General features: G+C 56.8%; 1 protein-coding gene across 10 annotated transcripts in view; it reads left to right on the forward strand.

The window, feature by feature from the left end:
- TRAF5 (TNF receptor associated factor 5) overlaps positions 1-12930 on the forward strand; it is a 51729-nt gene that overhangs the window by 7921 nt on the left and 30878 nt on the right. Inside the window, exon 1 of one of the 10 annotated variants that reach the window (XM_089312140.1) lies at positions 10201-10611. The exons of the other annotated variants lie outside the window; for them this stretch is intronic. The gene's annotated coding sequence lies outside the window, so the exon portion shown is untranslated. Of the gene's footprint in view, positions 1-10200; positions 10612-12930 lie in introns of those variants that run through there. 10 annotated transcript variants of the gene reach the window in all.

The following is a 12930-nucleotide window of genomic DNA, read 5'->3' on the forward strand; positions in this document are numbered from 1 at the left end:
GGCTCCACTAGGTCTGGCCCTATGATTTGGGGCAAGTTGCTTAGCAACTCAGGGCTGAAACACTTCGTTGAAAATACGACGCTGATGATGATGCCACTGGGTCGGTGTAGAGATGGCTGTGATGCTGTGAACACTCAAGCTGGGAAGAGCTAGGAAGTCCTCATCATGCTGTTGAGGAATCAGACCCTAACCCTAAGCCGTTATAACCCTAGTTACCCAAGAGAACTGCCAGCAGGGTGGCGATGGCAGCAAGCCACCAGGCCCTGCTTCGGCAGAGCCATTCCTGGCTCCCTTGGATTTGTAGCTGCTTATGCAAGAGATTTGGTTTGAGGAGTTTCGTTGCTGTGTTTTGGATTGGTTTTTACCGTGAAACCCTTGGCTAGCTGATCTTGTAAGTCCTTCCCGAGCTGACTGGCTCCGTTGCAGAGGCAAAGCCACTCCCCAGATCTTGCCTGCTTCTCTTACCTCCTCTCTGGACTCCCGACCTGTGTCACCTTGACCCAGCCCAGCCATCAGTCTCAACAGCTGGCATCAGCTGTGGCCCCAAGGGGCTGCATTCTTTGACCTGGGCTCTAGGACGCCTGCCTGTGTGTGGCCCGGGCATCTGGGGTGTGTGTGCCTGGGACCTCAGGAAGCTGTCCCCCGAGGCTGGGCAGAGAGACCTCCTCTGTCTCATCTGCTCCCTCCATGGGCCTGCACCAGAGCCAGCCTCCCTGCCACTCTACCCCCCGCCACAGACTCCCCCGACTGCAGGCAGCTGTCAGAATGTCACACATCTGTGGTCAGCCTTGGAAATAGAAACCTAACACAGAGGCGGCTGTGGACGAGCCTTTGTGGGCAGAGGAGCAGGCTAGCGTGATATTGACCTTTGGAAGCTAAAAGTCCCCAAAAGGTCAAACCAAGGCTTCTGAATACAGCATCTCCCTGCCCCCATCTGAGGGATGTGCTCCCAGACTCCCAGCGGGTGCTGAAACCGTGGTAGGACTGAGCCCCGTGCCCAGTGTCGTTCCCCACACATACATCTTGTGAGACAGTGTTGACAGTATGAATTAGGCACAGTAAGAGACTCATGCCAATAATAAAGCACTTACAACAGTGTGCTCTTATAAAGCTGCCCGTGGTACTGCTTTTGCCCTTTGGGACATCGTGGAGTAAAATTAAGGCTACTTGAACCCTAGCACTGAGATACTGGAGCAGTCGAGCTGATAATCAAAATGGTCAGGAAGTCACTAGTGGGCGCAGTATCCAGTGTGGACCCGCTGGGGACTGGGGTGAAGGCATCACACTGCCCACCATGGGGCTTTATTGATTTATTTATTTTAAGATTTATTTATGTATTTGAAAGGCAGAGTTACAGAGGTAGAAGTGGGGGTGGGGGTCTTCCATCCACTGGTTCACTCCCTAAATGGCTGCAATAGCCAGAGCTGTGCTGATCCGAAGCCAGGAGCCAGGAGCTTCTTCCAGGTCTCCCAGGTGGGTGAAGGGGCCCAAGGACTTGGGCCATCTTCTACTGCTTTGAATAGGGCACAGCTTAAAACTCAGGAATCCTTTACTTGTGAGAATTTCCATTTAATCTCCTTGGGTAGTGGTTGAGGGCAGGGATCTGTGGGGTGGGGGGAAATGCTGTGCTCGCTGGCAGGGGAGTCTCAGTCGCTCCCCTCTCCTCTGGGCCTTCCCAGGATGGGCGGGGCCGAGGCTGGACTGGTCCTGCTGTGGACTGCTCTCTGCCAGGTGTGGGTGCGATGCTCCCAGGGCCGCTGGGCGCTGGTCTGGCTCCTCAGCGTGTGTGCTCCGTGTGCCCATGTGCCTGTGTGTGTATGTGTGTGTGTGTGTGTGTGTGTGTGTGAGAGAGAGAGAGAGAGAAGGAGCACGCGCGCATAGGGAGGATGGCCAGGCAGGGACCCGCTCGGGAGAGCACTGTGGTGAGATGCCAGCCCCGAAACTTGCTGAGGTGGGGGCTCCCCCGCCCATGCCTCCCTCACACGTGCAGTCTGGTGGCCAGGGGCAGGGAGAGGGTGCTCCTCCCTACCTCCCCCTCCATGAGGAGAAGTGGGAGCTGTGGTGAGAGAAAGGGCAGAGGGCTGACCCAGTGGGGAGCCCCTGCAGGGAGCCGGGTCGCCAGCAGGTGCAGTCGGGCCAGAAGGAGAAGCAGAAAGTCTGGCGGGCGGCATCCACAGAGGGATCAGGGAGTTTCAAGAAGGAAGTGTGGGAGAGATCATCGGCAAATCCAAGTGTGTGCTCACGCTGCGTTCCGGGGCAGCGAACTTTTCTGGTAGGGGCCGTTTGGATATTTACAATGTGCTTCCTGGACCGTACCAGAATATATATCAACTTGAAATGGGCCTGCTGTAGATGGGCTCAATTTCCAGTCCTTCCGGGTGGTTGCCTGGGCAGGGCCAGGCCAGGTGATTGTTCCCCACCCCTGCGAGGTGTTGGGACTGACACAGCTGGCATTTCCAGGGGACAGGGGCCTCACCTGCACCTTCCCACCCCACCCGGATGTGTCGGGACCGCAGGGTCCAGGTGCACTCAGGAGGCTGAGGGGGAGAGGGATGCTGCTGAGCTGAGGTGGGCTGGGCCAGGCTCTGGGACTGGGGCACTGGGCCCACCGCAATGCTCTGCTGCTTCCCCATCCCTGTCTGCCTGTGGTGGCTTCTCACTGAAGAAATGACTTACGCAAAGTGATGAACAGAATGAATGATGTTTGGAGCAAACTAGTCCAGAGTAACCATGAATTCAGAACAATGCACTGGGTGAAACCAGGAGGAAAATGTGTGTGGAGGAGACGAGAGAGAGAGGAGAGGATGGGAGCGGACGGGCGGCTCTGGCTGCAGGAGAGCAGCGGCTCCGGTCAGGGTCCGGGTGCGTGTGGCGCTGATGGAAGAGCTCACATGTGTACACACCTGGGGAACCCGTGGGGCCGCACCCAGCTCGGTGAGCACGAGGAGTCAGGCCAGCAGCGCTGTGCCCCCTGAAAGGTTGTGGTTGTGACTGTGAGCGTTTCTGAAGCAATGACTGGGGAGGGGAGCGTGGGTGGGCAGGACGTGCACAGGACGTCACTACGCTCGGACCACACCCCTGGATCCCACTCTGTGACCCAGACAGGGGCTAGAGATCCAGACACAGCACAGCGGGCGAGGCAGCAGGGCACAGAAAGCGCATGGGAAGCCAGTGGAAGTCTTTTGGCCACCGGCAGGTCTCGGGGGTCAGGTGGTCATCTCGTCACTGGAGGGGGCCTTCAGGAATAGTCCCAAACAGCTCCTGGCTCCCCTCCCTTCACCCTTGCCTCTCCCCGACTTGTCACACAGCATCACCGGTGCCCAGGTATGGAGCCCGAGCCTGAGGGTCAGCCTCCATTCCTCCCATGCCGTCCAGCCCCCGCCCCCCACTGCAGCCCAGGCCTGAGGTGGACACATCCGCATCTGGGTGTGCCTCAGCCTCCTAGCTGCTCCCTGCTGCCCTGGACTGCCACGGGCCATCTCCATGCCGTGTCCAGAAAGTGGTTTTTATTGTTTCCATTCAAGAGGCAGGAAGACAGGAACAGAGAAAGGGCACCTCTCTACTGGCTCAGTGCCCTCAGTGGCCAGCACTGCCTGGCTGGGCGTCAGGAGCTCAGCCAGGTCTCTCTGGTAGTGGCAGAAACCCAAGTACCTGACCATAGCTGCTGCCTGCCGGGATGCGCATTGGCAGGAAGCTGGCGTCAGGAGCTAGGGCTGGCTGTTACACCCAGGCGCTCCTGTGTGGAACGCAGGGGTCTCAACCACTAGGCCAAACATCCACCTGGACTGGTCTTTTTTTTTTTTTTTTTTTTTTTTTAACTTATTTTATTTGTTTGAAAGAGTTACGGGGGTTGGGGAAAGACTTTCTATCCATTGGTTCACTCTGCAAATGGCTACAGTAGCCAGGGCTAGGCCGGCCTGAAGCCAGGAGCCAGGAGTTTTGTCTGGGCCTCCCATGTAGGTGCAAGGGCCCAAGGATCTGGGCCAACTTCTGCTGCTTTTCCAAGCCATAGTGGAGAGCTGGGTTGGAAGTAGAATAGCTGGGACTTGGATTGGCGCCCAGATGGGATGCCATCATCGCAGGCTGTGGCTTAACCCTTTATACCACAACACCAGCCCCTGTACTGGTCTTTTTAAGATTCCAAAGCAGACACTGTCCATGGCTGCTTAAAATGCCCACGTGGCTTCACACTGCTTTGCTCTCAGTCCAGACACCTTCCCATGGCCCTCTTGGCCGTATGCTTTGGCTCCTGCCTTTTCTCCTGCCTTTCCTGTTGTCCATGGTGCTCGGGCAGCGGCAGCCGCTGGGTGCCCTGGCTGCCCCTCTGCGTCCCGTGCTCTCCCTGCTCAGCCCGGCTCCCTTTGTCCCCCACCTGCCGCCGCCGCTGCTCCTCCAAGTGGCTGCCCCTGTCTCCAGCACAGCACCTGCTCATTTTCCCCCAAAGCTTGTGGCAGTCTGGAATTGTGGCCTCTCGGGGGTGAGTCCCACGGGGGCAGTGGGGCCCATCTGTCCTCTTCACCCTGATCCCCAGAGCCCGACACGTCAGAGCGGGTGACGTCCATGGAGGGTTTGGGGAAAATGCTTAGTAAGAGCCGCTGTCACCCTTACTGTGCACCGTTATTATCAGATCTCTGCACTGGCGGGGGAGTGGGGAGGCAGCCTGCAAACTTTCTGTGCAGCACCAGAGGCTAACTAGCTCAGGCTTTGTGGCAGCACCTAAACACCAGTAGATGGTGCATAATCCGATGAATGTGGCTGCGTCCCAATACAACTTTATTTCCAAAGCCAAGTCCCGGGCCGGCCAGCCCTGCTGGGGTTTTAATTTACTTCACCTTCAAAACGTCTATGAGGGACTACTGCTCTCACTGTCGCCATTTTGCGGATGGAGAAGCTGAGAGGCATGGACACCATGCTGAGGCCACATGCTGTAAAGGCTCAGGCGGACCCCTGCAAAGCCCACACAGTGGACCCTGGAGCAGCAGGGAGGAACCCCCACTCCTGCCGTCCCCTGAGGGCCTCCACCACCTGCTGCCCAAGTCTCACTTTCCTCCTGGTGACGGATGTGTCCTGGGGTTGTTCTCTGGGCAACAGTGAAGCAGTGTCTACCTTGGCCGTCTCTGAGCCTGGATCCACAGAACCTCTGGAAGTAGAACCTGACCCCAGTCCCATTCCATCCCCACCCTCCAATCACCCCTTCTCACGGCACCCCCTTCCCTCGGTCTCCATGCCCGGTACCCAGCAGCCTGTCCCACTGGTCTGCGGTCCCCTTTCCTGTTTGCCAGACGTTGACCGAGCACTCCGGGCCAGGCACAGCCACCTCTGAGGACCTGGAGGCGGATGACGGCAGCCCCCTCTCCCCCACCTTGGAGAGCTGATCTGTCCCTAGGTCGCAGTAGGGACAGGGACAGAGTTGGAGTGGAGGAGGGGCCGAGGGGCCCAGAAAGATCAGGGAGGCTGGCTTTTTTTGCTCTAGGTTTTTTCTCTTCCTTCATCTCGGACTGAGTTGTGAGAGCAAACCTGAAAGAGCCAGGTAGACTTTGGATGGTGGGGGCAGAGGGATTTCACCAGGGCTCCTGGCAGAGCCTGCACCCTCTCTCTGCACCCACGTTTGCTGCTCTGCCAGCCAGAAATGAGGAAGCCGAGGTTTCCTGACCACTGGGAGAGAAATCGCTTCTCTTCAAAGGAATGAAGATCACACCCATGTCATTCTTGGTCCTGTTTCCAAGAAAACCCTCTTCTGCCGGATAAAGAAAAGCAGACGCACCCTGTGTGCACCGCAGAGACGCCAAAGCCAGCCAGCTGGGACCAGTGCCCTGTGGTCACGTCTGCAGCTGTGCTGCTGCCACCTGGACTCGGCGTGCACGGCGTCCCCAGCGTGAGGCCGAGGCCTCAATACTTCTGTATTTCTCACTTTGTCTAACCTGCCCGGCTAAAGGAAAACAAAACCAGTTTCTCTGAGAGGCCCCAGAGAGGTTTGTTGCTGTTTCAAGCTGTGAAGACTCTGGGCCCAACAGAGGTGAGGAAGAGGAGGCGGAGGGCTGGGCGGAGCCGGGTGGTTGTAGAGGCCACCCCCCCACCCCGTTCCTGTCCTGGTCGTGGTCCCCCCAGTCTCTCTCTGTGGGCTGGGGAGGACACAAGCTTTGCAACAACTTTGCGCCTGTTTTACTTTCCTAGTGAGAACTCCTCAATGAGCGCAGGCACAGAGTTCAAAGCCAGACGCCGGCTGGAGCAGGGAGCGGCCTGCCCCTCCAGCGGTGGGCAGCCTGAATCCTGCTCTGGGTACTGCCCAGGGCACGGCTGCCGGGCCTCCCGCGTCAGTGTACCTCGGGGCGGGGGCTTTCATGTTTCCTGTCTCCGGCTGCACTCCCTCCTCTTCTAAGCCCAGGACTTTGTTGGGCCTTGCCTGGGTTTGGGCAGTGACTTCTCTGCCCCTTCCTCCGGCTGCTGAGTTGGCTCCTTCCTCTCCCCATGAGGCCTGAGCAGAGCTGAGAGATGGGCAGTTGCCTTCTAGCAGCCCATCCTGTGCGTGGGCAGCTGCCACTGGCCAGTCTGGAGTGGCCTCTCAGTGGTCCAGGGCTCCAGGACCACCCAAGGTCACCTGGCCCGCGCTTCCGCTCCCATCTCATCACCTGGGCTCTATGAGCTTTGCCTCCTGAAGAGAACAGGTCTCTGGCTCCCCAGCCCTTCGTGCCCCTCCCACGGTCCTCAGACAGCAGCCCTGGGCCCTGGGAGTGTTTAATCAGTCAGTCCTCATGGGCATCTCTGGCCTGGCATGGAGCAGAGGGTCGGGAAGGCCGAGGTGGGCCACCTGCAGGGGAAGCAGCACCCATATAGTCCCCCCGGGTATGCCACAGTCTGTGTTCCGGCTGCGGGTGTGAGTGCGAGGGATCAGCCAGAGTAGTCCCAAGTACTTCAAAACTCTAACGTGAGTTGCCCCCACCAACTTCTGCTTCCCAGAAAAATCCCATAGAGGGGTTTAAATACTTCTGTTGTCTTTATGTAGCCATCTATCTATCATCTATGTATCTATCATCGCTATTTGTACCTATCATCTATCCATCCATCTTTGTGTGCCTTCTCTTTGGGCATCTCCTCTCTCCAGATCTTAAATTCCTGGCATATCGTATCAAACTCTGTTTCCAAAAACAACAGGAAAATTATTTGTATTGAAAAAAAAATCATAATGCCCTGGGCAATTTGTTTATGGGTTTTTTTTTTTTTTTAGATTATTTATTTATTTATTTATTTGAGAGGCAGAGTTATAGACAGAGAGAGGGAGAGACAGAGAAAAAGAGCTTCCATCTGCTGGTTCACTCCCCAGATGGCTGCAACGGCTGGAGCTGGGCCTGTCCAAAGCCAGGAAGCAGGAGCTTCTTCTAGGTCTCCCACGACAGTGCAGGGGCCGTCTTCTGCTGCCTTCCCAGGCCATAGCAGAGCACTGGAAGGGAAGTGGAGCAGCCAGGACACAAACTGGTGCCCATATGGGGTGCGGGCACTGCGGGCGGCAGCTCAGCTCGGCGCCTTTGTTTTCTCAGTTGGCAGATTCTGTGTCTTTCACAGAACTTCCTTGATCTCATGGGTATAATGTGCTGTTTCAGTTTTGTAAATTGAGGTGAAATTCATACAGCATACATCTAACCATGTAGAAGCATGCAGTTCAGTGGTATTTAGTACATTCACGTGTTGTACAAACCCTGGGCTGTTTTTAAATTGACCTTTGACACTACAGGGAGATGTGGACATTCCTAGGAAGTATGTAATTCTGATAAATCGTGTCATTCATTCTGACACAAGAGACGTGAGATGTCGGCTGGGTTGACTCACCCCATTCTTCTAAGACTGTCCGTAAGGCACCCCAACCTCAAACCCACTTGCTTTGCCTCTGTTGGCACATGTCACCGGCTTTCCTGGGCCCTGTGAGTCATCCCCCACCTGCTGTCCTCAGCCCTCCATCAGGTCTGGGTCCCAGCCTGTGCCTTTTAACTCTGAGTGTGCCTCTGATTTGGCTTTGCTGGGCCATGTACTCCCCGTGGTCTGTTGTGGTAGCCTCTTCCCCCAAATGCCCAGCATGGACCCTGCCTCTTTGTTCATCAGCCCTAGAAAGATTAGAGCCCTGCTGAGGCCGAATCCCCTCGGGGGACTCTGCAAGGTGCTTCTCCCCAACATCCCAAGCCCCACACAGTGTTTCCAACAAGGAGTTCAGTTTCCCAGGAAGGACTGGGAAGCTAAACGGAGCACTGTCGGGGAGACACTGCCAACAACCCGAGTGGGACGCCGCCTTGCCTCCCCTCTCCCAAGCCAAGGGAACCACACTGGTGGGAACTGGGCTATGGCAAGGGCCAGGTGCAGGGGTGAGGGCCGTGAAGGAGACCTGGCCACTGTAGATGCTGCTCAGCTCCCAAGGGTGGGGAGAACACCTCAGCTTCTCCCATCCTCCCACACTTGTTTCCTGCCTGTGCCTCTCATTGGCTGAACCTCACCAGCAGCCCAGGGGCCTGGGTGACTGTGGGGGGGGGGGGGGTCAATCCTCGTCCCACCTCGTGGTACAGACCACAGTGAGCAAGAGTGGGCAGTGGATCTAAGCAGCAGGCGAATGACTGGCCTGGCCCCTTCATTCCACTCAGCTCTGGTTCATTATTAACCATTCTAGAACTTTCATGATCCCTCCAGGGACATTCCTTGATTTCCTTCATCTAGAAAATGCCTCCTCCAAGACCAGCTGATGACGTCAGCGCAGACGCATCAGAAAGTGTGGCCACCCCTGTCTGGGCTCTGACGGTTCTCTGTCTGAATCTCTTCGTGACACTTGCACCGGGATCATGCAATTTATCATTTCTGCCTTTGGAAGGCGTCAAGGGCAGGCGCAATGTCACAGGCCTCTGGGTTCCGAAGACTAAGGCGGGATGCAGTGCCCTGTGGGCGTGTCTTGCCCGGGATTTTATGGCTGGGGGGTGGGAGCGCAGAGCAGAGATGGAGCCCTTCTCCCTGTGGCGTTGGCTCTGCAGTGACCAGGAGCACCCAAGAATCTGAATCCCGGAGACACATTTCCTGGGCTTCTATTTTAGGAAGGACAATGTACTATATAAGAACCACCCTCCCATTCTGCAAACAGGCGCCAGGAAGGTGCGGACAAAGACTTCATTGTCCCTTCTGCTGTAACTGCAGGCTAACTGCACACCCCTCGGGCTGCTAGGACCAGAGTGGGGGTTCTCTAGAAATGGGTCGAAAGAACTGTGAGAGTGAAGACTCTGAATCCTGCTTCCGCTTGGACTTCAGCAAATCCTCCTCGAAAGGGCACAGCGATTCATGAAATGATAAAATGAGGTTTGAAAGAGACGCAGAGTTCCTAGGGGACAGAGGGGACGTGATTTCGCCTGGCCGTTTCGGTTTGTGTTAACTCCTGTGCAGGAAGAACGCGCAGTGACGTCCGGCGCGGCTGTGGCCGCAGTAAGAGAAAGGCCACACTCAAGCTCTGTTGTTTGTAGCTTTCACGGCTCCCCCGACCCCTTTCTTATTTGCAAGAACTGAATTCCTTTGCCTCCTTTGCCAGTCCAGAGGGGGAAGATTTTAATGACTCACTTCCACTAAAGAGCTGCCTGGGAATGACACGGGCAGCACCAGCTGGAAGTGTCCAATTAATTAGCGAAACGTGTTTGTTAAGCAGAGTGGTGTCAGCCTGCACAGTCCTGGGACTGCGCCCTCGCCCCTCAGTGAGCCGCGGGGCTCAGCCCTGAGGAAGCTTCAGAGCAAGGGTCACAGCTCCCTGCGCTTACATGACACCCCAAGTCCCTGTTTTATGGCATAACAGAAGTGCGGATTACTTGTTTTTATTTATTTCCTGGAGAGACAGGGAGAGCCCCCATCTGCTAATTCCCTCCCCGAATGCCCGCGCTGGCCAGGCTTGGGCCAGGCCACAGCTGAGAGCTGGGAACTCAACAGCCACCGCCTCTGCCCCCACAGTGGGCGTCTGCAGGGAGCTGGATCGGGAGTGGAGCTGGGACTTGAACCCAGGCTCTCTGATGCGAGTGTCTTGACCACCAGGCTAAGTGCCTGTCCCCTAAGATGTATAATGAGACAGAAATGAAGTACTGGAGGAGGCTGCAACAGATTCGAGCGAGGCCAGCATCGCGGTGGTGACAAGACACACCCAGGGTGGGCCAGGACGCACAGGTCGTCAGTCCCGAGGCCTCCACGGGCTGTCAGCAGCACAGAGGTCCCCAGAGTGAGCCTCCGGGAGCCCGGGGCAGCTCTGATTGGGAAAGCACGTACACAGCGCTACCTACGCCAGGCAGGTTCCGTCTAGAGCTAGCTGTGTGCGTCTCTTCCCAGCTGGCGCGCAGGGACCGCCTGCGTTAAACCAGCCAGGCTGGGGCCATTTAACCACAGAAACTGCAGCTTCCCCCGGCACAGCAGGTGGTTCAGGGTTTACTAGCTGTAGCTCCTCCTCTGCTGCCTGGGGCTTCAGCACCCCTTCAGGGCTGGTGCTTGGTGACAGCTGTGTTGGGCTCAGTTCGAAGGTGCGGTTTCCCGCTGTACTCTCCCCTCACGGTGACACAGAAGCTGCCTGCCCTGTGACTGCGCACACCACGTGCAGGAGCGCCCTTCCGTCAGGTCAGGCACGGAAGAGGGGGCAGACGTGTGAAACGGCCTCTCCTCCGATCTGTTGTTCTTTTGGAAAATGGTTGTTTTCCATAAAAATATTTATGTCACCATATTGGCTTTTGATCTTCAAATGAATAAATGTTTACACTCTTCTGTTTTGCTCTCAAATGTGACGCATGCTGATAGATAGAACCCACATGAACAAAAGCTCTTGGAGTTCCTTGTTTGTGTTTTTTAAAGATGTATTTATTTGAAAGGCCGTATTACAGATTGAGATCTTCCATCTACTGCTCTCCTCAAATGGCTGCAACGGCCCCAGCTGGGCCAAGTAGAAACCAGGAACCTGGAACTCCATCCAGACCTCCGACTTGGGTGGCAGGGGCCTAAGCATTTTGGGGCCATCTTCTGCTTCCCCAGGCATGTTAACAGGAAGCTGGATTGGAAGTGGAGCTGCCAGGACTAAAACAGGCTCTCCAGTGTAGGATGCTGGCTTTTCAAGCACAGCTTAACCTGCTGTGCTGCAACACCCACCCCCGATCACGGTGGCTTTATAATAACTTTTTGTTTAAAGATGTGTTTCTTTGAAAGGCAGCATTACAGAAAGAGGGAAGGGGAGGGAGAGGGAGACCTTCCATCTGGTGGTTCACTCCCCAAATGGCTGCAACAGCTGGGGCTGGGCAGGCTGAAGCCAGGAGACTTGATCTCCATCCAGGTCTCTCACTTGGGAGGCAGGGGCCCAAGGACTGGAGCCACCTTCCACTGCTTTCCCAGGTGCATCAGCAGGGAGCAGCCAGGACTCAAACTGGCGCTCATGAGGGATGTGGGGGTCGCAGGCGGCAGGTTCGCCTGCTGCGGCGCAATGCCAGCCCCTGCGATAACTTTGGAAGTTGGAAAGTGTCCGCGCCCCAGCCTTGCTCTTCAGTCCTGGGTGTCTGAGTCGTCAGTGTTTAAGGATGTTGTCTCCGTTTATTTGTGTTGCTGTAACAAAACACCACACTGGGTCTGTGAAACTCGCTGCTGAGCGCTCTAGGGTCTGGGAAGCAGGGGCTGGGTGTCTGGTGAGGGCTGCTCTCTGCTCCCAGGGTGGCACCTTGCCGCCGTGTCTGGGTGTCCTGGGACGGCACAGGATTCCCACAGCCCCACCCGTGAAGGTTCCACCCTCACGATGTCGTCCTCTCCTTAAAGCCCCACCTCTTAGGTTCCAGCAAAGGACTAGGGGAGGTGGGGGAAGACATGGGTTCAAACCACAGCCAGCATCTTGAGTCCTGAGACCCCAGATCTGCTGTTGCTGGGAAAAGACAGGGAGACCAGGGGTGGGGGGGTGGGGGTGGGGTTGAGAGATAGGGAGAGAGAGGGGGAAAGAGATGGGAGGGGGGAGAGAGAAGGAAAGAGATGGGGAGGGGGGAGAGAGAGATGGGGAGTGGAGGGGGGAGAGAGGAGAGAAGAGCCCAGCAGCTGTGTGCGGTAGAAGAGGATAGAATGGGGGTGGGGGGGCAGCCTGGGTTTGGTTCTGTGCATCCTGCTCGCGCGTGTCGTGTGCATGCTTCTCTGAGCCCAGACTTCCACGCTATGGGACGCAGATGGGAGCCTGGTCTCAGGAGGGACTCGCAGAGGAGCACAGAGAGGTGAGGAGGGAGCCAGGGCAGGCTGGGACGGTTGGAAATGGATCCCTTCGTTCTCGGAGAGGAAGCTGAGCCTTGCTTGTCAGGGTTGTGCTGTGCCTCTTCATCTTCAGATTTTAATGTTCTGTTAAATCCCGAGGCCCGACCGTGCTAGAGGGGAACTGCCACCACTCACCTGCCACCCTTGAGGTTCGACAGGAAGCACACGCAGAAGGGGAAAAAGTGGGGCTTTGGTCTCAAACCCCAGAATTAAAAAAAAAAATTCCCCTCGTCTGCCAGGCAAAAGCTTGTTTGCTGACAGGAGCCAGTTTGCCCTGTGCCCTGCCCCCAGGCCACACTGCAGACTCAGCCCACTCCGCCAGGGAGAGATGCCAGCCCGAGCTCATGGCGGGGGCAGGGGGAGGCCGGCAGGCGCCTTGTGCATCTCCTGCAGGGCTTCACCTGGTCAGCTGCAGGAGGCTCATGAGGGTTCTTAAAAGGAAGCCAAGGAGAGTGAGTGGAGGGCCACACTTCCTGCACCCCAGCCTGCAGTAGACGCCACCCCCAGGGACCACCCGGAGGCCTCCTGTCTCTTGACCACTGGCCAGACGCTCTGAAAGCACTACTCCCTGCACTGTGCCCCGACGGAGCGGCATCCTGCAGCGGCGGTGCGGCTGTGCAGTGCCTGAGGACCAGCCGTGGGCTCAGAGGGTGCTGGGATGCCTGG

This window comes from Oryctolagus cuniculus, chromosome 13 (genome assembly GCF_051225735.1).
Source record: "Oryctolagus cuniculus isolate XC-2025 breed Fujian yellow rabbit chromosome 13, ASM5122573v1, whole genome shotgun sequence".
NCBI lineage: Eukaryota > Metazoa > Chordata > Mammalia > Lagomorpha > Leporidae > Oryctolagus > Oryctolagus cuniculus.